This window comes from Solea senegalensis, linkage group LG2, assembly GCF_019176455.1.
Source record: "Solea senegalensis isolate Sse05_10M linkage group LG2, IFAPA_SoseM_1, whole genome shotgun sequence".
In the NCBI taxonomy this organism is placed as follows: domain Eukaryota; kingdom Metazoa; phylum Chordata; class Actinopteri; order Pleuronectiformes; family Soleidae; genus Solea; species Solea senegalensis.
In genome coordinates, this window is record NC_058022.1 from 22,634,508 (window position 1) to 22,643,606 (window position 9,099).

General features: G+C 42.1%; 1 long non-coding RNA gene across 1 annotated transcript; it reads right to left on the reverse strand.

The window, feature by feature from the left end:
• Nucleotides 1-5,839: 5,839 nt before the first annotated feature.
• Nucleotides 5,840-6,285, reverse strand: LOC122765211. The gene is made up of 3 exons (XR_006359935.1): nucleotides 6,237-6,285; nucleotides 5,993-6,135; nucleotides 5,840-5,900 (listed from the first exon to the last, which is right to left on the reverse strand). It is a non-coding gene; the product is annotated as an uncharacterized LOC122765211 (long non-coding RNA).
• Between the last annotated feature and the right edge of the window lie 2,814 nt (nucleotides 6,286-9,099).

A 9,099-nucleotide genomic window follows, 5' to 3' on the forward strand; every position in this document is an offset into this window, starting at 1 on the left:
AATGCTCCCCGGGCGCCACTCAGTGTGGCAGCCCACTGCTCTTAATTCTAGGATGGGTCAAAATGCAGAGGAATACTTTCCCTAAGGGGATTAATAAAAACTAACTAACTTTAACTTTGAAGTTCTTCAGCAGCAGCCTCAGGGATACAACCCCCATTAAGAACACATGTGATAGAGGGGTGGTTAGAGGCTTGCCCAGGAAATTCAAGGCAAGGTTCTACCAGCATGTGATTCTGCCAAAAATTCTGTGGCCACTGCCACTTTATGAGTTTTTGATCTCCACCATCACAGACCTGGAAAGGAGAGTTAGCTGCTACCTGATGAGATGGTTGGGCCTAACACAAAGCTAACATCGCCCTTTATGGAAACAACTGCAAACGGACACTTCCCCTGAAATCCAGTGAGGAAGAGTTAGCACTGGGGAAGGAGCAGAGGCAACAAGTCCAGGATGAAGTAGCCATGCAGGAGGAGAGGTCCAGCAGAGCAGTGGGGTAGAGACAGCAAGGTGTCTGGATTAGATGGGAGCAGGTTTTGGAGAGTAAGACCACTTGGAGTGACCTCCGGCGGGCACAGCCACACCACATCAAGTACCTGGTCCAGGCGGTCTATGACATTCTCCCCAGTCCATCCAACCTGAACTGTTGGGGCTTATAGATTCAGCATTCACCCTTTGCCAGAGGAAGGGGACCCTTGAACACCAACTGACAGTGGACCCAGGCAGGCAACTCAAGTTTCCACAGCATGTTGTCAAGACCACCCTCAGACTCAACAACATCCTGGTGTCAGAGGCAACAGAGAACATTGTCATGCTGGGGCTCACTGTGCCATGTGAAGAGCAGATGGAGGAAGAGGGAAAAGTATCAGGATCTTATCAGCAACTACCTCAGGGGTAGGGTGCAGTCCCTCTGCAGGGCCTTCACTCAGCACTCAGCATCACAGGTGAAAGGAAGAGGAGAGCTGTCTTTAACAGTACAGAAGAAGCAGAAAAAGCATTGAGGTGGCTGGTTGAAGAGAGCGGATTTGTGGGTATGCTGCCAGGGCACAGGCTGAGGACTGATCGATCAATCACAGTCTGGTCGCCTGAGGGAGGGTGTCTGATGTTGGAAAGACCAGAAACAACCTATGATCACAGGAAACATCCATTGATGTACCCTGGCTTTGCATCTGAAGATGTTTCATAACACAGTGTGTGTGTGTGTTTGTGTGTGTCCATGACAAGCCTGACACCAAGGAGGCTGTCAGTGGCTCAGGTTCAGCCAGAGTTCAATGGGCAACCACAAACACAGAGGAAGCCTAATTTCCATGTGTCACTCTAATGTGGTGCAGAGATGAAGGGCTGCTGACATCGAACCAGTGACACCACTCTGACAGGATCTCGAGGGATGAATGTTACAATTACTTAATGTTTTACAATAGAATCAATAACTTCTTTAATAAACAGCTCTGGGGCCCAGACCTGTGCCTGTAATCCATTGTTCTTCATGGGTAAGGCCTATATGCAGACAGAAAGCCTGATTTGAGTTTTAAACAAAGCTGCACCCCCCATTTGGCAACACTCCTTTTATGACTGGAGGTCATCCCTGAATCTCATTGGCAGTCTCTGTTGCATGGCACCCCACTAGTAAACCCTATAAAACCTGACAGACATTTTTCTCTCTCTTTTACTCGTTCCTTTGTTCCTTCTTTTCTCTTCTTCTGATTGCCCTTTTGGGGGGCCCATGCTGCATGAACGATCCCCTTTTAAAGAAGTTTCACACTCACTGTCCAAATTAGGAACTTTTTTGCGTCTCATTACACACCTCGGGACCTGAGATGGAAACTCTGCAGCCGCCAGCTTCCATCCCTCCGCCCGCGTAGTTCGCATCTGGTTCGATCCCACGCTGGACGCCCGAACTGCAGAGGATCAACAGCTGTCCACTGTGATCCAAACAACAGCGTGTCCACTCTCCACAAGTCCTTGCATGCTATTCAAACACATCCTCACTCTCTCTCACTCTCTCTCACACTCTCACTCACTTTCTCTCTTTCATCCATGAATGAGAGTATCCTCATGGGCGCCATCTGGCGTCGAACATGTGCTTCTACAGCCTTGCTGTCACATGTTCGGTCCAAGATCTGCGACTTCATGTTAATGTGTTTTTGGTGCCATCTTAGGTTGAGGCACAGTCTACAGTCTACACCAACCGCGTCACTCCCCTTTCTTAGCTTTACACGCCCCCCACACACACACAGTGGTGTTAATGTTGTATATAGCTTGTGTGGTTTTAGTTTAGCAAGTGATATTTGTTGATTAAAATAAATAGATTTTCATTATACATTAATGTTCAATTTCAGTGAAGATGATTGTTTAATTTGTTTGATTGAATAAATGATTACTTTTATTCACTTGAATTCAGAAAATTGGTAGGTAAATCATATTTGCAATCTTTATTTTGAATTATGTTATTATTTTCTAAGTTCTTTGAATATTGTTTTTGTTGTCTTCTTTTATTGTCTTAATGCCACTGAAAACATGCCATTTGAGTTTCCATATTTTATTTTAATATTCTTTCTTTGAAATCGCTTAGATGCGGATCATTTTCCATTCAGTTTCACTAGCTCTAAGTTGTAAGATTTTTTTATGCAGTTTTCTTTTTCTTTTTGCAAACCTTTAAACATCCATGTAATACAGGGCAATGTTAGATTTTCGGCTCACAAGAACCCCTACAGTCATAAATACAAAAATAACGGGTTCGAGCCGACCCATGCGGGTCGCTGTGTGCCACGGCTCCCCGCGTGCCTCGCGCTCTCACCCGTTCATTCACCGTGCGCGGTACTAGTTATTTTCAGTACTAGTTATTTTCAGCGGCGTCCCTGCGCATGTCGTTCCAAATTTCGAGGGGGATCGGGCAACAGATGGCAAAGTGATAGGGCACTTCCTGTTCGGTCAAATGCGTGTTTGTAAACGTGTTCAAAGAAATTCCCTTGTCTTACATAAGGTTTTGTGCAAATTGGACAACATTTGGCAAAGTTAGAGGGCCCTTCCTGTTTAAAACAGCCGACTTCCTGTTCGGTCAACCCGTCTCCGTAAACATGTTCAGGGAAGGTCCCGTCAGTCACATATCTAGTTTCGTGTCAATTGGACAATGTAAGACTTTACTTCCTGTTTCGGGTGTTCCACTTCCTGTAGGTAGGTGACCTTTTACGGACATGTTGAGGAAGGGTCTGGGGTCTCACATACTAAGTTTCAAGTGGATACAACAATCCAAAAATTCAAAAACTATAAATGTAATTCTTTCTGCTGTCACCAGGGGGCACTGTATTTGAAAATGAGTATTTTCTTATAGACGTGTTCAGGGCCGGATTATCATGAATCCTAGCAAGTTTAGTTGAGATCGGACCAGGATTGGCAAAGTTGTAACAGTTTGTTTTTTTTGAAATTTCTACCACCACCAGGAGGCGCTGTTTTAAAAATGTACCGTTTCAGCAACATAGTCGTGTTCAGCAACTAACCATCATCAACTAAGACACCACAACGCGTCTCCTCCACTACTCCTCAGGTCAGCAAAACATTGCAGAAAACAAAAATGTCATCCAAAAAAGGTACAAAGGTAGGAATTTAACTTATCTCACATACATAATTGTGGTCATTTTGTGACGAGCTGGAGGCGCTTATGAGGAATCATCGACTGTACAGAGAGAGCAGTTTGGTTTGTCTCACAGAGTCCTGCAGCTGGAACCTGCTTTCCTTACAACTGATGTCTCAACCTGGCCTGCTTACCCAGCCTACCAGGAAGTCATGATCACCTTGGAATGCATGAATGTTGTTTATGACAGTGCAGAGCATAATGCCAAGCTCAGCACAGACTACATTGGCTCTGCAAGAGGAGAAAAGCATTATCAGAATGTTCTGCAGGTGGTTGAAGCAGACAGAAAGGAAACACCAAACCTGAGAACGATGTAGATAGTATGATGTTCTTTTTCAGATGGTTGAATTAAGTATTTAAGATTCTTAACTGTTTTTTTATGCATTATAAATGTATATTGTTCATTTTCATCACTGTTGGTTTCCTGTAGGGGTGTAAAAAAAAAAAACCTTGTACATCGCACTTATGACTAGCACTTCATAGTTTGATCTACTTGAAGCTCTTACTTACTTCTAGCTCTTATTTGTACCCAAATGTTTAAATGCACTTTTGTAAGTCGCTTTGGATAAAAGCGTCTGCTAAATGACATGTAATGTAATGTAATATCATAATGCATTGTAACACAGTGTGTTGACTGCCATAGGGTGCTTATCTATGAAGTATTGTTAGTTATGGCAGCATACCCAATAATATCTATATAAAATATTTGTAGTCTTCAGTTTCAACTTATTGTGTTCATTGGTCGAAATATGTTAATTTCTAGTTACATAAGGTGTTGCACATATTTTTTCATGATATTGTGAGTTACAATTTGGGACCAATTTCTTATTCAAGGTACTTGAGGTCCCAAAGAAATGACACTTTTGCCATATCTCAGAAACGATGATAGAGACATAACTCTTACTGGTACTAAATAATGCACAAAGTCCATGTTTATATTCAACTTCAATTGATACTATAGGGCTAAATTCATTATTTTTTATGTTCTTGAAGAAAAACTTTTTCAGCCCAGATTTAAGGCCCCCGCAGGCACTTAACTTCAGAGGCTCGGTGGACCCAGTAGACGTCGGAAAGGAAACAATGCTTTCTTTTGAACTGCACAAAACTACTGATCATAAATAGTTTCGGGGACGTGTTCCGTAGCTGACACCTATGCTTATGTGGAAGCTTGTTTTTGTGTCATATGGTGGCTTGTGAAATTGCTGCGTGACATAACATTAGATGTGGTGGTAATGATGCAGTAGCCTATAGATGAGCAGTGCTGTACGTGTGCGCTATGGTTGTTACAAATCAACTGTCTCGGGAATATAGCGCATAATAGTGTGATTGTATGTGGTTGTGCGTGTTTTGGTTTTTTTTAACTGAAGGCTACGAGTATCACAGATTTTAATTTAATGCAATTGGAAGCCATTTTAAGTAAATTTAAGACCCAATGGCTAAACTGTCTCATTCAATTTGATTTCCAATAAACGCCAACCTTCAAAAATTCCATAAAATAATCTCATTAAAATGTTAGCAGCAGTTCTGTTGCAGCCTGGAGAACAGAGGAGGACCCAAACACAAGAGGCTGTAGCTGGTCGACAGTTTATTTAACAAAAGGTTTATCCAGGACACAATTGAACAAAAGGTGTCCGCTGCTGCAGGCGGCTGGTGGCAGGAGGCAGGTCCACAGGAAAAGAAACACGAAGGGCAGCGAGGCGCAGAGCTGGAGTACAAACATAGAAGGGCAAGGTTAGGATAAATGCTCAACTCGTTCGCGACAAAATTAACATGAGCAGTTCCACAGGAGAATTTCACTGGCTCTACTGATTTGACGGAATTATCTGGCACAGGAGTGAAGTCAGAGCCGGTTTTATGGGGAGGTGAATCAGGTGAGGATTGATACCAGGTGTGCCTTACTGCCCTTGTGAGAAATGGTTAGCTCCTCCTCCTCCACCACCACCCTCCAACACTGCAGGTAAACACAAGAGACAGGAAAAAAAAGGGGAAGACAAGTACACCAAACATAATACAAGCACACACCAGACCATAACAAGTTCTCAGCAAACTGCAGCATATTCATGTACAAGTTAATGATTGGATGCTAAAGATAATAACATTCCATCCATTTCTACATAAAAAAAGTCAGTTCAATTAAAATACCACTAAGCAATCAGGCCTGGATTGCACAACCTCATCGAAAACAGGCAGAGCTTTGAAACAGTTTTCTTTACCTTGTAGTTCTTGATTAGCCCCTCTGTCTTTTCACCAAGGTAGAGACTCAATGCTGCTGTCCTATAAAAAATAAATTAAATCATGCTAAGTACAGACATCAGAAAGCAAATACATATAACTAACTATTTAACTGTTGTGCAATAAGTACATACCTCATTTAACATGTCAAGGGTCTTGTCAAGTTTCTTCCCAACAGCGCCTCCCTTCCTCCCTTCAATAGTCTGGGCGTGTATTGGTCCAACTTCCCCAGGAATGTGGACTGTAGTGGCTTAAGTGTGATTCTCCAGAATTCCTCCTGCCCCCAAAATGATAACTTTTTGTCTGGTCCATAAACTAATTGAAATAATCTAACATTTGCCCACTTTCCCCACAACAACTGCAATTGTTTTTACATACCTTAATCCAGTGTGCTTGACACGATAAATCACCTGGTAAGGATACAATGACATAGTTGACCACTAAAGAAAATAAAATCGTAGTAAAAAAATGTATCTTTTAAATTATGTTAGGAATAAAACAAAACATTGTTAATAATGTATTTAACTCAGTTCAGTCAGACAACTCAATTAAAATCATATTTAAGAGCATCAAAATTTGCATAACTGAAGCAGAGCATAAATATTAGCATGTCTGAAGCAAGTTTGGCGTCAGACTCTCTAGCTCAGGAGGCTTCGCATCATGAAGTATGAGAATGTTTTTCAACCATATATAAACACTTAATCTTTGGAAATACATGGTTTTCACTGGACAGGAAGGTAATAAAATGTCAAAAGTAACTAAATCTGTCAGACAATTGTACTGTGTGTGGCGAGAGTAAGGAGGAAACCTAACTAAGTAATAGATTTTAAAGTTAAAGAGCCGACAACGCCACTTCGGGACTTTCACCCAAAGATTTATACCAATTACAAGGACACGCAAGTAAGTTCTACTCAAAAAGGTGCAGGAGACGTGATTCCAAATGTTAAAATAATGCAAATTTTAATAAATCGTTTAAGAGCACAAAGTGTTCACTCAAAACCAAAAGAAATAAATCTGTGCAGGCTTAGGCTCGTGGTGAAATGAAGCTAGTGAGAGGAGGAGTCTAAATTAAAATACTCAAATCACCAGGTCATGTGACAGGCACACACGCGCACGCACACACTGAATACCCAAATCCCAGGGGACACAGCACGCAGGGAAAACAAACACCTCCACCCAGGTCACCAGCACCACCACCAGCCTTGGCACTAAAAACAAGATACAGAAATTAATAGCATGAATAGACTCAGGATTATAATAATAACAACAACAACAACAACAATAGTAATAAGACTGGGCAAATTATATTCAAACTAAATATAAACTGCCCAGAATAAGAAAAAAACAAAGAAAATATCACTAATCACTCAAGGAAAATAACCAATCAAACACAATAAACCAAAGGATTACAACTGGGCAAATTATACAACCAAAAATAATTTACATACAAAATAAAAAAAAATGGACCTAAACTAAAATATCAAAATAAAACAAGCGCACACAATTCTGCGACACAGCGGCAACAAAAGAAGCCGTGAAGCGACACGGAATGACGTCAAGGCGGAGCAGACTCAGGTTGAGAAAAAGCAGCAGGGGACAGCTGATCGTGACGTCATTCAGTTCACGTTTAGTCAGCCAGGTAGCCAACATTCATCTAAAAAAATATACACAATTAGCACTCGTATTATGGCGCTAACAATATTTTAGACGCGGCAATCAAACAAAAAAAACAAACCTTGTTGCCGAGTATGATGCCCGCACAACCATAGGGGGAGAGAGCGAGACGCACGCCGCTACCGGCATTCACCTGCAACCACACTGTGTTAGCCGTGAGGCACCAAACAGTATGATGCAGAGGGGGAGGACACTTACCACCGCAAGCTGGAGAGACAGCGCACCTTCAGCGTGGCGTGTAAGCCCAGCCGCTCTGCAGTACAACAAAAAAACACTCCGATCAGCACACAGGTGAATGGGCATTAGGCACGTGAAGCAGCGCACAGTCCTACTCACCGATAGCCAAACACTCTGACCAGAAGTGACGTGTTTACAGGAGTGCAGAGAACGAGACCTGGTAGAATATGCCGCATTTATAGTCCCGTCCACCTACAATGCATAGCTACCATTGGTGTTCAAATTAAGGCCGTCATAGTGCATGAGATGGAGCACATCCATGCTGCTACATTCGGTAAAAAGTACAAGCACAAGAATGCTAAGACCTTAGAGATTGCTACAGAAGTGTCAGAATTTAGACATGTGTTACTGTTTCAGAGTAAATCATCAGGAACACAGTGAAAATGTAAATTATTAATTTCTGCCTAGAAAACAACTGCATGGTTTAGAGCTACCTTGGGATAGTAGCCCAATGAATCTAAGAGTAAAGTAATATCTCATAAACTAATTATATTTCACTAATATGTCAAAATGGTTGATCGCCCCATCCAATACATGTGTTTTTGGCTCATTTTGAAAAAAAATTCCCATTCAAATAAGACCATCAAACAGAAATTAAGTTTGACTCCAAATGCAGCAGATTTCTACTAAAGAAAAAATATCCATAGAAATTTGAAATATATTACTATATAAACCAAGTTAATGACCAGACATAAGATACACCAAATTTTGCAATTTGTAGGAGCATATGTAGTTATGAGTGTGGTGTCAAACTAAGGGAAAACAAACTTCCTGGGCCTGTTTCACGGTGTGTATTTGTGCGTAAAGTGAGAAACACAGCTGTCGCTGGGAAGTGAAATGGTAAAAAAAATTTCACAATTAATTTCAGCCTAACTACCAAGCTAACTAGCAGCGTTTTATCGAGATGGAATATATTCTTTGTGTTTCATTTGGGTGGCAATGCTCTTTATGGGCATTTAGCGGAGTTTCCGCATTTTGGTATGCTACATGTTATGATTGGTGCTACTATAGTGAGCACAGAGATCGTCTATACAGCGCGCATCAAACACTGTCCCCTGGACAGTGGGCTCTCGTATTTGTGAACTCTGAAGTCGGCACTATCTATCGCCTGCGGCTGGGCTCACTCTGCCCGCTGCTGCGGTTCAGCGGCTAACAAGCAGAGCTAACTTAACAGCCTCCAACCACCGCTGCGACCAAAAATCTGCCACCCACACCCTGACACACATGTTCGACTCCCAGCTAAAACCCCTCGCTAACAGCTAACATCGCACAAGTGTGCTCTGCATGCAGCCGAAAACGCAACACCTGGCACCGTTTGTTTAACATTGCG